This window comes from Manduca sexta, chromosome 20, assembly GCF_014839805.1.
Source record: "Manduca sexta isolate Smith_Timp_Sample1 chromosome 20, JHU_Msex_v1.0, whole genome shotgun sequence".
Taxonomy (NCBI): Eukaryota; Metazoa; Arthropoda; class Insecta; order Lepidoptera; family Sphingidae; genus Manduca; species Manduca sexta.
The window spans coordinates 13,469,710-13,487,495 of NC_051134.1; the positions used below are offsets into that span (position 1 = coordinate 13,469,710).

The window sequence follows — 17,786 nt, forward strand, 5'->3', positions numbered from 1 at the left end:
CATTCCATTTTAACCGTATTATCATTTCGACCGCGTCACGGACAACTGTTCGGCCGCTAAACTGAACTCAGTTTGGCAAAACAGTAGGTTTCTTTAGTGAAATACGTTGCTGTCGAAACCCACTTAGATATCGCATGCCGGTGTCAGAGAAACAGGAACACCGAAAACCAAGTGTTGAGAACACGCCAGCGAGCAATCTGTCGCTTTATGAATGCTGAACGCTCACCGGCCATCGGCCCTCGGCCAGATATTTCTTGCGAAACAACCTCGCCCAACTTATTTAAACAACCATGTAGTTGATTATGGGAGAGGTGCATATAACTACATTTCAATGTTATTTATCACAATACAATTTACGTTACCTATATCTATCTTTTACTATATTTAATTATGTGGATGTGGATTACTTTGTGGATGTTGACTAACAGTTTGCAAACCTTTAAAATGGACTTCACAAACTTCTAAGACACAATTACGTTATTGATATATAAAAAACACGTTGCGTATAACAAGGGCCGGACGAGCTTAAGTTTGTGGCGAATCAACGAACAGGTTTGCTCAAGGTGTGTATTATTCCTTAGCCGCTAACAAAGAGGCACGCATATCAAATTCTAAAAGTGGGAAGAGCTTATACAGCCTTATTTTCGCAGGTAGAAGGGATTTGTATAACTGCGAACAATACACTGAATATGTTGTATGACATTAGGTATTACTAATGATGGACAACAATCCAAATGTACCTTTTACAATAATTTTAATGGATATTATTACAATAGGGTCACTTGGATAATTTTTTTCAGTTCATGTAACTTGTGTGATAAATTTAAGTTCAAAACAACGTTATAAATGGCTGGGGTTCGTAGTCCCACACAATAAGAATAAGAAGGAGGGTCGCGACGAAGGCATCAGATCTACCCACACTATATACATATAAGTATATTCTTCCTTGCATTTTGCACGGAAGTCAACGACCACGACAAAACATCGCTGTTAATCTTTATATTCTGACACATAAACATTGTTTTAGGGCTTAAATAAATCGATACTTGCTCACCGGAAAATAAGTCATGCAGATCAAGACTTCTTCAAAGTGTAGGCACGTGGTAGGTATGTATTCATTTAATATGATGTGTCATACAATATGAACAACGTTATAAATTGAACAGAGTTCAAATCCACTCCAATGTGTTGTTATTGTTACAAAAAAGGCTATTGATACTCCCGAAGGTAATACTTTCCGGCCTCGCCTGGCTACCTGCTAAGTAAAAACAAACGAGACCATGTCCCCAAATTGAATATACAGGACGATTTCGATGGTTAACTATTAGTCATCGGGAAATAAACGTTGCGGGTCATGTGATAATTCGGGGAAAACACAATAACTGGAATTATCCACAGTAACAGTTTATTACTTGGGTATTTATATTCCGAATACGAGAGCAGCTGACATGAAAAGCATATTCGCTCGAAATATGGAATGTAACGTTTAAACCTGATATAACTATGCTCTAACAGTCCGTCATAACAAGGGTACAGTGGGGTTCCATCGTTTAGGGTCGCCGTAACAACGATCGACCGAGGGTGCGCTGTTACAGAATAAAAACATCCAAATAGGGATCCTCACCAAGGGTGTTTATGGACGCTCAGAGAAAAAATAATTACTTTACAACTAGTTTCAAAATAAAACAAAAGTTGTTGTAATTAGCTAAACAATTAAGAAATTGTCATGTTGATTATAGCCATTAGCTAATGGTAATGGTCGCAGTAAAAGTGACTCGATTTCTAAGTCGCTCCCTCTACCTGTCGTTTGACGTTCAGCTTACACAACAAGGAAAGTTAGATGCGCGTGCGGGGCGAAACAACTTTCGCCCATTGTGGAATAAGTACTAAACAAATTCAAGACATCAATATTCCCTTCTCAGGTAGCTCGCTCTTTTTAGGATAAAAGAATAAAGGATCAACAGTTAACAATAATTCACCGTGGTGTTTTACTCAATCGTCTTCTACCTGTTTTAGAATATCTGTATCAAATAACTCAACCGACGTAAAGTCCTTCGATGATCATGATAAAATAAACTAGTTCCGTGTTGACTCCAACAACCAAAATAGCTCACCTGGCTAAGGCCATTATTCAATAGTATAATCCAATTTTCCGAAATAGTCGCACCACTTGAATCACTCAAACAAGCACAAGTCAATTAATAAATAGTGCAATAGGTCCACTAAAAATCAAACAACATCGGTGTGTACGAAAGTGTATCACGTTTGACAGTTTCACTTCACCACATGGCTGTGAGGTTACGCGCGATGACGTGACACGTGCAGTGCGCTCGACGAATAACGGGCGACTGCCGAGTGCCGACTGGCGCGAGTCGCGAGTGGCGCGACTACTCTGTGTACTGGTCCTGGACTCTCGTGCCCCGATTGGGTAGCCGACTCGTAATATGAATGTGAGCGCTTTTCTCGGCGCTCGCGGAGAGCAGAGCAGCGCGGCGCGAGAGCGCGGGGTCAGCGAGGGCGGAGCGCCGAGCGCCCAACAATCGGCGCCCGCGGGACAGCTGCGCACCACGGACCCTTTCTCCGCTCTACCTTCCTTTAGTGAAAGCTCGAGCTTGTGCATATGCTAAACCAAACTTTATCCATACTGCCGTTCATATTTTTTGCCTTTCAGGACGAAGCGAAAGTGCCTATAATATTATTAACGTATAATCATTAGTCTCAATAGACTAGGAAAATATTATAAAAACAAAAGCCTTGGGAAGTTTTGGTCACTGTATGTGGGTCAATCGCACTTAACTAGTTTTGCTTACAGGATAAACATGTAGCTTCGATCACTGTAACAGCTTGCTACTCGGGTGCAATCTACGAGATTGTCGAAGTTTAACATTATCGTAAACAAAATATACATATATTTTTTTTAAAGTCGGTTAAGACATAGTGTTCAGGGGCACCGGTCAGCGGTGATCACTAACCACCAGGTGGCGCACCAAGGCCAATACTCCCGTTAATAAAAGTAATAAAAGAAACGTCATTTCGGACAGGAAACTATAACAACTGAGCATTACATTGTAAGCTTTATGTCATTAATAGTCGCTTTTTTCAGGCAAAATAAAACTTTTGAATTTATTTCTCCGTGTAACACTGTGCGGCTTGCTGAGACATGTTTTCTGGATATTCAAATAGAATTCACGATATTACGAGATGGTAAAAGAATGCATGTTAATTTAAGGCTAAAGATATTGTAATAAAATATATTTCAGCACTATATAACTTTGCAACAATATAATTATTATTTAACCAAATAATTCAATTATTTATTATTCATTACAAATACATATATTTTAGCTGCCGTTGTTTGCGTAATAATGAAAAAAAAAATACATCTGATGAGACTTAAAATTATAGATTTAACAGCGATTTGGTATAACAAAGATCATCTACAATACCGAACCCTTTAAAAGTGCAATAACTTCGTCATTTGATCGTAATCATTAGCAATGGTATGCATGTTTATACTGTTTGAAGCAAGTATGACAATATGTTTAACAATTAAATATTTGTGCGAAGTAGAGGTCCCTATGTTGTGGCCAGTTATGTGTATTGCACATAAACCTAAGTAACTATCGCTTACACTATCAATTTTGCTTTTCTACAAAAAACAGTTGCAGACGGTTTTATACAACGTGTATAATAATATCTAGATTATTAAAAACATAAAATCATTATTATTTTAAAATATTTATGGCTGTATAATTTATCTCGTGGAGGTTAGTAGCACAGGGTCGCTCAAAAATGGTACGAAATGCACCGGAAGGTGTTCGTTGTTCACACGAATGTAGATGAATATGGTAAAAATATTGTAATGTAAAGTTTGCCATTTGTATTTCAAGTTATACTTAATAAAAATCTAAAGTTATTGCGATAAAAAAATGTTCTAAGTAAAAGAAATTAGATAAGCCCGTAGGCGTCGTAACGCAGAAATAATTATATGAGTTGTGACGAATTTTCTGTATTCCAAGAGGCATAACCCATGGACTACGATACAATTTCGACTATAAAATCAATGTGTTATTGTAAATGTGACTTATAAAGAATATATAAATTATATCTTTTAGTATTTCATATCTTACAAACTACACAGTAGTTTTAGAAAAGTATCTCCTGATATTGAAATTTCTTACCTTTCAAAAAATATTAATGGTAATATATTGCCACATAAATATATCTTTTTAAACTCAATAATTTAGCGATAATAAGTTATTCAATTAAAAAATTTTAAAATAGTTTGTAATGCTTTATTATTGGTTTCCAATGTTTTTTAATAAGTTCAATTATAAAACAAATTATTACTTATACAATAAATGAAAGTTTCATAAGTCAAAGTCTGACTTAAATGGCGGAGTAGACTGTACAGTGTTACAAGGATTCAAGAGTTATAAACGAATTAAGGCGATACCTCAAGGTCCATTTTCATACATTTTGTTTCGGCTTTAATCTGGGTAACTAAACAAGTATTGGCAAGTAAAGAATTTAAATTCACGTCTAGTTAGTGATTAGTTCTCGCAGTTGAAAGAAAAATGTAAAAATAATTAATAATCATGGATATTTCGGCCTTTAAAATTTAATATGACGAAATCCGCACTAGGCCAGCGTGGTGGACTAAGGCCTAATCCCCTCTCTGTAGTAGAGGAGGCCCGTGCTCAGCAGTGGGCAAGTATATAATACAGGGCTGATATTATTTATTATTATATATAAGTTCAAAACTGTCTGTCTTAAACTTGGAGCTTTCATGTAAGTTCACGCTATGCTTATTGAAACTTAACACCAGTTACATGAACCTGCAGTACCCTTTCGTGCTTAAAGGAAATGCAATTTAAAAGGTGATAAGAGACCTAGAATGAATAAAGTTGAACAAAAAAATTCGAGAATAAAAATGAAAGAGTCGTACCCGGCTGACCAAGTACCTGTGTCAATTGAAATTCCTGGAAAGTCATCAGAGAGTTGACTATCAGACAACAACACAATGCACAGTACTAACGATGACAAAATCTGGGAATCCTTTCTCAGAGTAATATCTCTGGACTTGTAACAAAAACATCGGTACTGCAGTTAAATTACCACAACCGTAGCACATTTGCGTTAACAAGCCGGGATGTGTTGATGAGCAGACAACGAAGCACAAAGCGCTTGGGAAGGATTCGACATTCCTTTGTTAAGTCGTGTAGCGTCAGCTGAACTGCGACATATTTGTAGTCTCATGATTCAATAACAAAGGCACGATAATTAAGCCAATAATGTTTAAATAACCATTTATCAAGCACCATACTGATAATAGATTTTTATTATATTAAAATAATAATTTCTACCACATAACAATATACCAAATGATTATTGTATTTAGTTTATGTATGTACACTATTTGATAAATTCAATTGCGTATGCATGGTTTAGTGTACAAAGAGAAAGTTGTTGCCCTACTGCAAAGCCTTGAGCCACTCGACCAATCTTAGACAGTTGGCGATTGCGTACATACCTCCTTCGTAAGTTGATCAATTTTGGCTCTTTGTTTGAATTACAATGCGATAGATCAATGTGTATAGCAAATTATTGTGATGCTCATTATGGTAACTTGACTACACAAAAGAATAACTCAACCGAGTGCAAACTGAAGTACTAACTGTTAATCATACATTTTTCTTTATCTCCGAAGCGGTAATCGGTGGAGCAACTAATAACTCCATGATACGCAGAGCTTTTTTCCATACCTTATTATAAGATCAATAATTTTTCAATTAAATTAATCTTAGTTAACTATCGGTTGATGTTATCGTAAATTTAGAAATCCATAATTTAAACTAACAGTAACATTATAATCGTATAACCCTAAGAAAGTATCTTTCGTAGTAGTCAAGAAATAATAAAAGCATACCCAATGTACATAAATCCTGAACATTAAGTATCCCACCCGTATGGCATTAATCTGAAAAACGAGCTATTGTTAAATTAATGTGGATTAAAAAAACGCAAACATGGAACAAACGTGTAAAGTGTAAATAAGTTGTTATTGGCAAGTGTCATAAAACGAGCATTGGCTGCAGTAACAGAACATCTGAATATGACCGCGGTGGTAATTCAAAGTCATCGAGTCATCTCCCTTCGCAGGCAGTTCAAACCCGTCGACCTTGGCTCAGTCCTTCAGGGTTAACCTCCCAAGGGGAAAAGGCCCCGGCCTCGGATGCCACGACCAACCTTACCTGCTCGGATTGAGTTCTTTGTTCAACACGAATCGTTTTATCACAATGACTTTCATAGTAAATGCGTAATTCTTGTGTCTATCTATACTTGTTATAAGACAACAATTCTTTTAATTGAAGTCCTTTGTACTAGAAAAGCAGTCGTGATTATTTGTCAAACATACGTAATTAGTGCCAAAGTAGATAACAAAGGGACACACTGACATTTAATGCAATTTCTAAAAGCGTGTGGTTATTTGCAACAAGTTTCAATTCATAGACCTACGTCTTTAGGCGCTCTATGCCGCGGCGGATAGGACAGACGTGACTCTCAAATGGGAACACCCACGTGTCTCGACGTCGGTTAAAAATATCTCTGTAAGCTTGGTTAAAATATGTATTCGTTCTATATTTCCGGGGATATGAACTGCTTTATATTTCGAATGTCCTTTTTTCAATATACAAAGCAATGGCTAATATTTAGACCAACTTTTATGTGTATTTATTTTTGGTTTTACTGTGTAGATTTCTATTTTCTTGATGTGACATTTATTATGATATTAAAAATAATTCTTGTGCCCCACCAGAGTAGCGTATTCGGTGGGTGATAAAATCAAGAGTAATAATAGTAGTGGATGACTACCAATGACACAACTAAGTATAATATATAAAACTATAGTCCAAAGTTCGTCGAATAATTATTTTGTCTATTTCTGTTCCTCCATGTCCAAGGAAATAAAAAATACAGCGAGTACTAATGGGTCTCAAGAAATTGTTGTAAATCGTTTTTTTTTTAAGATTAAATGCCTAGTAGGATGAACTACCGATCGCCGGATTGAAGGCGTCACGACTGCCTCGAAAAATTTTAGCAACACTACTATTATTTCTCATAACTCATGGATAATATATCAAGAATTCTTGAAATCATATTATAATTTACACTTTTAAAAGTTGAGATGGTTTTTAAGTGTAGTCAAAAAAAAGTGGGCACCATATAAATATATTTTGTATTACAGAACGAGCGTTTGGCATGACATTACATCTCCTAGGCGTTGACATTACACGGAACAGCGAAGTCATGAATTCCCGTAGTGAGTCGAGGTTCTAAATAAGTAAGTGAAAGATCAGCGTAGTTCGTTAAGCCTGAATTTCATAAAAATACTTTTCCTCATAATCGAAGTGATAAAATGTCGTAGTTCCAAGGTTCCATGCTAGTTCCAAGATGAGATAATATGTTCCAATAAATACATATCATGTATATTAAAATTGCATTGACCAATTTATCTATTTCTAACGTCTGTTAAGTTGTAATTATTTTATTGTTTTTACGAATTGAATACCGAGTGTCTTCAACGGGTATTTTTATTGTTAAAACATAGATACAACACATTGAACTTGAAGAAGAAACGACACTAATATTTATTTGTCGACTCATTGACATTTTAAAATTAATTATAACATCTATTATGTTATAAAAGTAGGTATATAAATATTCTCTATGCTAGGTCGGAGAGACCAATGACACTGTCGCAATGTTTTTTCATAAAGCATTACATGCCTGATGCCTGCTGGAGTCACCGCTTTAGCCCGGTGAATACAAGCTCAAAACGCCCGCTGCCCTCTGCGCCGCGCTGGTACAACGCTGCGGCCTATGTTTTATTTTTTAGAAATTGCATCAAGTGCCACAGATCCGCTCGCGCGCACTTTCCACGATTAACTTTCTCATTTACAATACGAGTTGACCTTTCGTTTCTATACAGTTGCGCTCACACTGAAAAGGGTCATTTAATTATCAACTGAATTGCAGTTATAATAAAATTTTTCAGAAATAAATTCGGTGCCTATTATATCTACTTATACGTCAAACACGCGCATACAAATAGTGAAATGAAATGGCGCCGAATATCGTTAAATAATAAAATGCGTTGTTTCACTATCAGGCGTTACGTACGTAAAATTACATACGATTACATTACGTGTAACGTGCTCAAACCTCGGTAAACATCTAATTGTTTTCTCAATTGTTATCCAGCTCTATGCAATTTCATCTTATTATTCATCTGTATTTTGTCAATACTGTTATCGTAATCTGATGACATAGATAGATAATAATAAAAAATAATACATTAGAAACAAGGGAGGTTTTAAAATTAACTCTATTTTTACTTTGTAACAATATAATTATTACAGAATATTTAAAGAGTTTACCCACACACTTTTTCCACATTTTCTTTATTCCAAGACGATTATTCAACAGATTTACAAAACAATATCCGCGACGATCAAATCAAACTGTGTAGTCCATTGAAATAAAAAAAAATAACAATTAACATACACATCGCTCACTACTACATGTTGAGGAATCCTTTAAATCAATATTGAACCAATTGATTATTTTATATGTATCTACCATATATGTATATATTTTTAATATCAAGCATTATGTGAAAGCAAAGTGAGTCGTGTTATTTATAATAACCTTATTTATTTATGCAAGAGAGCAGAATCGGTTTACTCTCAACTCGATGCTCGCAGTGGGAAAGCTCGCTATCACAGCTAGGTGAAAATCCTGCGACACCTGCGCTCTACGCTGGCTGTTGTCACGCATGCATTTAGCTATAGAATAGTTTCAAAAAGGTTTTCAAGAATATGCTGAAGAACAACAACATTCTAATTTAACACTAAGTGCTTGATTTACACGTTTCAAGTGTTTTTATTTGACAGGTATCGTATTAAGCAGCTAATATAGATATTACTAATTTTATTACCATTATTTACCATTTATTTAGGAGCGAGTTTTATACGTATATGTGGTCGGCCTATACATTCATGTGATGAGTGGCATTTACTTAAAAGTTGTAAAACAGGTCTTAATAATAGTATCCGTATTTCTGTTAGTAGGTTTTTTTAAAGACGATATCGTATGGTTAAATGATATAGCAATAATTTTACCTAAATAGTAGAGCTTTCAAATATTTTTATTTTTAAGTAATTTTAAGAGCATATTCATGAATTCTAATAAAATATTTTTCTAAATTAAGAATTAAATCGAGCTGTAGGTGGATATCATAGTCCCTTGGCCTGTTCCAATATCCTTGGAACAAAACCGACAAAACTAGCATCATCTACCAATGTAATGTAGTGCCTCAGTGGGCATAGAAAGACAAAAATATTTATGTGTTTTAAAACCGTATAAAAGTAGATCCGAGTATTCGTAGGGAACTTTGGTTGTGCAAGCACAATTCGTACTTGACCGCTTTTTGGCATAAATAGCGCGCACTGTAACTCCATTATACACACCCCTACTAAATGTAAAATTAGATGTGCAAAATTTAAATATATCAGCAATTATTCTTTTAGATGAAAGGTGGAAGTCAACAGTGAAAGTGCATTTCGAGCGTTGCGTCTGCGCATCGAATTCAGAGCATTTTTCAGTCGTGATCAGAAAGAGAGAAAATGCAAGAAAGCGCCAAACAAGCGACCGAAGGTATAGTAAAATTTGAAAGCGCTACACAATAGCGCGTTGTCCGAAATTGGAAAGTTGAGTGGCGTGCGTCTATTGCATAACAGCTCTTACGGGCTGCGGTATGACGCTGACGAAGGTAAGTTGTGACGTTATCGGCATGAAAGTGCATCGGCCGGCGCCCTCCACCAACAACTGCACGTGCGCTAGCGCACCGCGAGTAGCGAGAACACTGCATCACTACGCTTCCTGCACTGTAGGACTTTCTATTGGGAAGTCGTCACGAGCGATGTGCCCTGCGCTTCCCCGGATAAGATAACCCATGCTTGCTCCCACACGTTTGGAAAGACACTTGACTAGACGTAGTCACTACACTTTTTCATAGATATAGTGAAAACATATAGGACACACTACGCAAAAGTAATAATTATTCATGAAAATATACATTCACTTCCGATTTATAAATACACAGAAACTATAATAAATATATTAAATAGTACTCACACTTTTCTAAATCGCTAGAAACCTTGTTAATGTTCCTGAAACAAAAGTTAATTATTTTTAAATCAACTCTCATTTCATTAAACGTACTACTAAAAATAGACAAACAAAAACCATTTATTATAAATAATTATTTTTTTTCATAATTTCAAAAACTAAAGAACACTATCAAAAAAAAAAAAATTATAAATTTAAAAATCATGTTTGTGTAAAATGACTCAATTACAGCAAATTAGGTGTTTTACAATATTTATTGAAAATTTAATAACATGAGGTAGCTATTACAATTACCATTCATTTTAAAATGATTTCAACAGGTCACACATCAATAACATTCATATTAATTAAAACGATACAAAATAATCTAACCTTTAGTTATAACCAGTTTTAAGTGAGAATATTTTTGACTAGCAGTAAATTCTAGTTCTAGGGAAGGTATTCAACATAAACTAGTTTAAACTATGCAAAACACGTTCCAACTAACAACGAGTTTTTACAGTAACGTATTACATAAAATTAATCTAGAACGAAAACAGTGCGTATGTTAAGATTTGTAAATATCATGATCACTGTGCAAGTTTTAATACTATCTCGAGGATTTATTTATAACATCGCATAATATACCTTAAATAGATGTATTTATAATAGTCATTATTAATTAAATAAAAAAACATTGGTATTTTCTTTTGGTTAAAGCTACTAAGCCAGTGAGAACAAATCTACATTCAATGCCAATCTAGCATTTTCCGAGGTTTATAAACAAAATTGTCCCTTCCTTGAGAGTTCAATACATGTATAATATTACTACACAATAGGTTTACAATTTTATTTTCGCACCTTAAGCACTCTTAAAACCTTTAAAGTTTAGAATATCACAAGTCCAATATGCGGGTCAAGATATGGTTGGACAAAATTTAATCAAAATCGGACTTGCGGACCTGGTAGCTTAGTAGGTTCACCGAGACTAGTCTATGTGTGTCAAAGGCCACCAGGCTTTAATACGATATGAGGTGAGAAATTCGGTTATGGACCCGAATCACCGCAAAATTCGGTGACAAATGGGTCGAAAGGCCGGTGAGTCCAAACTCCGGAATAATCTCTCCCCTATTCGCTTCCGGGGCTAGGTAGATCGCTATAAACTAGAATTTACACGCAGAAAAGTGTTTTGCTCACAACGCTACTATAGATATCCCCTAAAGAAAGATTTTGCGTAAATCTATTTTAAGCGGAGAGAAAACTATTCGAGAGCATACTTTCTTACTTAGTTGAAAATTATGAACATACATTTGAAAAAAAAAAACAAATAGGTTTTTTTTTATTCGTGAATGCATGATATCTCGAAGACTTCGACGCTTTCATATAGCTAAAGTCCTCATACATAGCTCACCTTCCTTTCCCGTCCCAAATTCCATCTGTATACAGTAAATGTTATTAGGAAGATTCCCTACAACCCATTTTTACATTGCCTTTGACTTGTATCAAAGTTATTGTAATTTAAAATAAAAAATAAAGTAAACACTGTTCCATATCTCACCATTACCACATTATCATGATACGTTTACCAAGATAGAATAAATACAACAATCAGCATAATACAATTATAATACAATTAAATCGATTGTGTGGCTATTTGTACTCGTTACAAGCTTGAAATCAATATAAGCCGCCTTGACACTATTTGTTTGCTTTTACTGGCCGGCGGATGCATATGTAGGAATAAAATGTGATACATTAATAATGAAGAACATGGATTACATACATTATAATAAGTTTACACAGTAATGCATTTCCATAAAAAATGCTATCTAAGCATTTTAGACGCTAATAAATTCCAGCTATTTCCACACTGGTAGTGCATACCGCTCCAATCGGCTTGAAACTTATTTTGAACTAAAGTTTATCTAGCGAAGGCAAAGGTATTTCTGCAACGACCACTTGATAGCATTACCATATAAATGTCATGCTGATTGACCAATAAGTGAGAGAGTTTAAAAAATTGAGGTCTCAGCGCGGGACGCTCCTCAAAGGAGTTCATGGTTGAATGGAACATGTAGTGTTCAAATTATTTATGTCACTACAATGTCATCCTTTCTAAATAGAATATAAAGTTTATAATACGCTGGCACACCGACCGCGGTTCCTAAATGTAGGATTGAGAACGACAATCATTAAATAATGTTTTAATCTTTATATACAATAAAATAAAGTCGAGATCCGCTTGAGAGGCAGCGGCATTCAAGAAGTAGGTTGAGAGAACGCACGTCTAGATACACCCGTTTATCACAAAGTCTCATTAACTCCTCGCTACGCGATGGAGAGATTTTTTTCAATAATAATCTATTTACTTTCAAGTTTTAAACGTTAAAATTATATTATTAAATCACAAAAAAATCACCTTACAGTAAATGAATATAGAGAATTAGTTACGGTACTTTTAAAAACATAGTTACAGTGTTATCAATCTTGTTGCCCTGTTTAACAACAAAATGCAATATTTAAAACAGGTATTCCTAGTGTAAGAGTTACATTATACTCGTAATATAGTTGGAAAGAGGGAAATGTTCACGAGCGACACACCTGGAAGACATTGAGTAATAAATAGTATCCGAGCGGCGAGAGGCTTGTGCACTTTCTATTAGGAACAGCGAACAAAGTAACGAGCAAAAGTTACGATATCTTATGTGATATAACCGCGGTCGCCGCCGCTGCTCATTGCAATATAACCGAGCGATCCAACGATTTCACGCCCCATTCGCCTTTCGTAACACCCTTCTAAAATTAGCTTTAGCTACCTACATACAATATACATATCCTCTAATCCAAGCTCTCTAATTCCATAGCTGGAAATGCCATACAGAAAATAATAAAATATAAATATTTAATATAAGTTTGTTATTTTTGTGTTGAATTATTAATAAAAATTTTAGTATATAAGCAACACGAACAGAATGACGTGTTAATTAAATCAGCTTAGGCGTAAATTATAATTCTACATGCAAAACAATCATACTTTGTGCTACATCTACTATGGGTTCAGTTAACAACATAGATGCATTGATTTTAATATTTTTAATATCGGACTACTTCGGATATACCCTGGACTCTAGATGCTATGTAGGTACGATGTGAAAATTTTACATAAATGCGTTATGGTAATCATTTTCTCACATTAAATTTCGTGAGAAATAATTTAGAACGTATTAATATTAATTTATTTGTATTATTTGAATAACGTTTCCGAATAAATTTATATTTTTGTCCAACAATCAACATTGAAATATTATCGAGGACTGGATCCATTTGTTGACCATAGGGGTTGGACACATAATAATGTTTGGTTTCGATAGAACCCACATTGTTGATTTACAGATTACAGATTTAATTTAGTCCTGATGTGACAGAATCTTAGCTTTATAAAACATATACTTGTTGCATCAGTCACCAAGGTGATTAATATATACACTGTAATTAATTATTTTGAATAGTTATGTAAAATAACTTGAATTAAATCTGAAATTAAAAACCTTAACACAAAGATCCTAAATAGAAAATAATATAAATATAGGCTTTAATAATAACTCGATAACGTCTTATTATTAATGACGTTTGGGGAATACTAAATACGTAAACAATTGGGAAAATACTCGGACGGTTTTGTGCTAAGAATTAATTAAGCGGTTGATGTTATATCCTACCCTTATACACAAACTTTTAAAATAATATAGTAAAACAAGGATAATATAAATTACCGGTACACATTATCGTACGCAATAAACACAAACCTCTCACCGACGGTGATGGTTTCAGATAATAACGTACAAATAAAGAGAAAAGAAACAAATCCAAATCATTAGAAACTCGGGTAGTTTTGCAAGTTTCTAGTGTTGTGGATTACTTATAGTGTGTTGCAAGTTATTAATAACTAACAATCTGGCTGTGCCGCATTCTCTAACAAAGTGCCTACCTATCAGTGGGTAAACAGCAAGAGATCTCAGCGAAAAATACGTTCACCAACCTAGATGCGCGGTACTTTCGTTTTGAAATCGGCGCGCACAATTGCGCCTCTATCGAGCAGAGGCCAGCCAGATGCAGCCGGGAGTATACGCTCGTTACGCCACTTCAGTCTTTCTAATATTACTCTCACATTTTATTATACACAATGAAAATTGTCCATGGTGTAAAGGTATTAAAATGTACCATCACGTAGTGTATTAACTTGTGCGGATGGTTATTATAATATTTTTAACACGAATTTATTAGTCAAACATATTGATTGCAGCATCAAAATGTTATAGTATTTTCACAAACAAACGAATATTAATAACAAGTTCGCAAACGCTGCAATGACTTGGAAGTTTCTATATTAAATAATAGAAGGGTATTTAATATACAGATGACTAAATAAATGGCAATAGCTAAGTCTCTAAATTAATTTTGCACATTTTGAGTTCCCATTAGGAAAACTTCCAATTCCCAGGATAAATGTTGAAACAAAACTGTCGACTACTGCAATTTACCTAAAATGATAATCAGCACGTGCATAATGATAATGGTGTTAACAAGTAACGCCAGTATAAAAAGAAAATAAGTTACATAAGTGCGATCTAATAGAGACGATTAAAGCTACAATTACTCAAGAAGAGTTTCTCGCACGTGTGCGGCGATATGACAGGAGGTTGTGACGAACGTCATACAACTCTTACTACATTACAACATTGTTTCAAAACAATGAATTAGTAGAGGTGTATAATAATAAAATACGAAAATTAAATCGGTCTGCCAATTTGAGATAATTGTCACTATTTTGTTATCATAACTTTACAAGGTTCAAGATAGAGGTTGACAGTAAGCAGTCAATTTGATGCTGTGACATAAAACTCAATTATGTAATATTTAACTATAAATAAAAAGCACTTACAAATTTCTTTCGAGGTGGTCAATAAATCTGATTTTAATTTGCATTTGCCCCGATTTCTCTGATCTTAGAGGCGGGATTTTTTTCGTATTTTTCCATGGACTGCCAGGCCTTGACCTATAGCCCCTTTTAGTTTAGACGTTGACTTATAGGACACCCATTATATTAAAATAAATGAATAATAACCAAGTGTAATTTGTTTACCTAAATTGTGACCTAGATAAAACAGTATTAATGTATAAATTAAGTTTACATAAAGAGATGAAATTCACTTAAAAATCAAAGTTTAACTACATGTTACTTAAGGCACACGACAATTAATAAGCTGTTTGCAATTCATATAGGTATATACATTGCAAAAGAGTGAAATAAAAATTCACAAAAGCACCCGAGCTTTTATGTGCGAAACGGAACGACTTTCCTTGCAAACGCAATACTGATACTAAACTAACTGAGAGAAGATTTTTTTCCCATTTAACTTACAGCGATCTGACTCATGAACAGATTAGTATGACAAAATAATTTTAAACAATTATAGGACTAGTGTGTCTAGTACGGATCAAAGTACAATGGATCAATGAACAAATGTAAAAAAAAACTATTCTTAACTTAAAATGCTAATTTACTTTCCTAATGGGTCAAGTTCATTTAAATATATCCTACAAGCCATACGTAATAGTCTTGTCATAGTAATATTAAAGTATACTATAGCACTCCGGAAACTTAAAATATGCCATAAATATACGTAAAAACTATTTTTTGCTTATTACTGTGCATGTAAATAATTGGTTATTTTTGAGTACTGAAACAAACAAAATTTTATAGTTACCGTTGAACATGACCGTATTATTAAAAGCATACCTACTGTGACAAGGTTAGAACTAACAAGGCGAACGAAAAATATTTAACATTACTAAAACATTCACTTCTACGTGTATAGCTCAAAGTAACCAAGGTAGAAATGCGCTGCGGTAAAATAGATCGATAAAAACACGTTATCATCAATAATACTATGATCACAAATTAATCAAATTGTTGTACCTTAACGGTATCGTTCTCTATCGATGTCGGAAGTAAACTATTTTTATTAACTTACGTGAAGTAACCAAAGATATCTAAAGACCACGTCAACGATATCATAATATCTTTACTTTTCCCAACAATATGGGAAGTCAATAATGATGATTAACGACAGTTTAAATGTCGACAGGAACATGGCGTGTTCGGCGGAAATGATCTGTGCAACAAGTCAATGGTTGTTGATGCAATTATCCACAATCAGTAGATTCCAGACGCCAATTTCCATCAGATCGAATAAGGATTAGATCAAGATTTTTCCATCACTGAAAGATTCCCTTTATTTATTTTATAAACACCACTAGACATTCAACTACCTGTTTGTACCCCACGATTAAATCGCATTTACAAATTAAATACATTTGACGTTTGCAGTTTGAGTGAAACAGCGAAATACTTTGCAGAGCGTGACGTCAGCAGCTATCGCGGCGATACCTCAGCACACCTCCTGAGCGAGGCCTTAGGAGCGTCGAGCTGCCTTCGTGGAAGCAGATGTGAAAGGAATTAGATATTGTGTTATTTAATGGCAGATATTTTAACTATAAAAAAATAAACAATGCAAATCTCTGAAAGAGAAACATAGATTTCTATTTTCTGGTGAATTTAGATAATATTATAATATAAGAATTTAAAACAATGGTACATAAATAATAATTGTTGTATTCAATAAACACATGTTTTATTATGTTCCTACCCTCATAAACATAATAATATTTAGATACGTAGGTACAATGTAAATAGCTGTTATGTAAGTTCAAAATGAGTTTCCATTTGAAGAGAAACTTGTTGCGCATTAATGCCACAGATTAGTTATCTTCATAACAAATCCGATTGCCATAAAATTGTTTCTACGTAACTTTATACATACGATATAACTTATTCATTAATGATCAAATATCAGGAACAATAAATACCTAAGGCCAAATTTAGTGGGTAGATTATATATAGGATAATTATACGTAGGCAACTTCTAAGAAAGTTGTTTTTGCAAAATTCCTGAAAAGCAGATCCGAAACTTCTCAGGAAAAAATCGCAAACAAAAGCAAAATCAATATCATTCGCTTGAAACATTGTGATCGAAATAATGTAGAAAGGAAGCACACTAATGCGGTATCAAATTAAATCAAACAAGCACATAAAATGGCATTTCATTTATGCAGCGTGCGCCAGATTTCATAAGCGATCTCTCCGCACCCTGATCTAGGTTAGGTGGTCGACAACGGCAGCAGTGGCGTATCGAGCGCGTCTGATGTTAACCTACATACTTCCGCGGCACACTTGCCAGTTGAGTTGGGGTCGAGAGCATCCGTACCCGTAAAATTCGTGACCCAGCCCCGTTCCTCCGACCTCTTTGGTCGTATTTCGAGACCCTCGTTTCCTTTAAACTTTGTTAGATAATTGATTGCGGGTTCCGCTTTCGTGAACCGCTTCTGATTATGAGTACGGGTAAATTATTCGACTGAATCAAGAGGTTGCGAATAATAAATTTCATTTGACTGCTTCTATCTTGCCTATATAAATTTTATACTTTTCTACTCTATGTCTATTGTGGATACGGCACTTTCCTTTATTCAACCTCTATTTTATTTTATCTAAG

At 34.6% G+C, this 17,786-nt stretch overlaps 1 protein-coding gene across 2 annotated transcripts in view; it reads left to right on the top strand.

The window, feature by feature from the left end:
• LOC115456418 overlaps positions 1 to 17,786 on the top strand; it is a 344,631-nt gene that overhangs the window by 275,290 nt on the left and 51,555 nt on the right. The gene's annotated exons all lie outside the window — the stretch shown is intronic.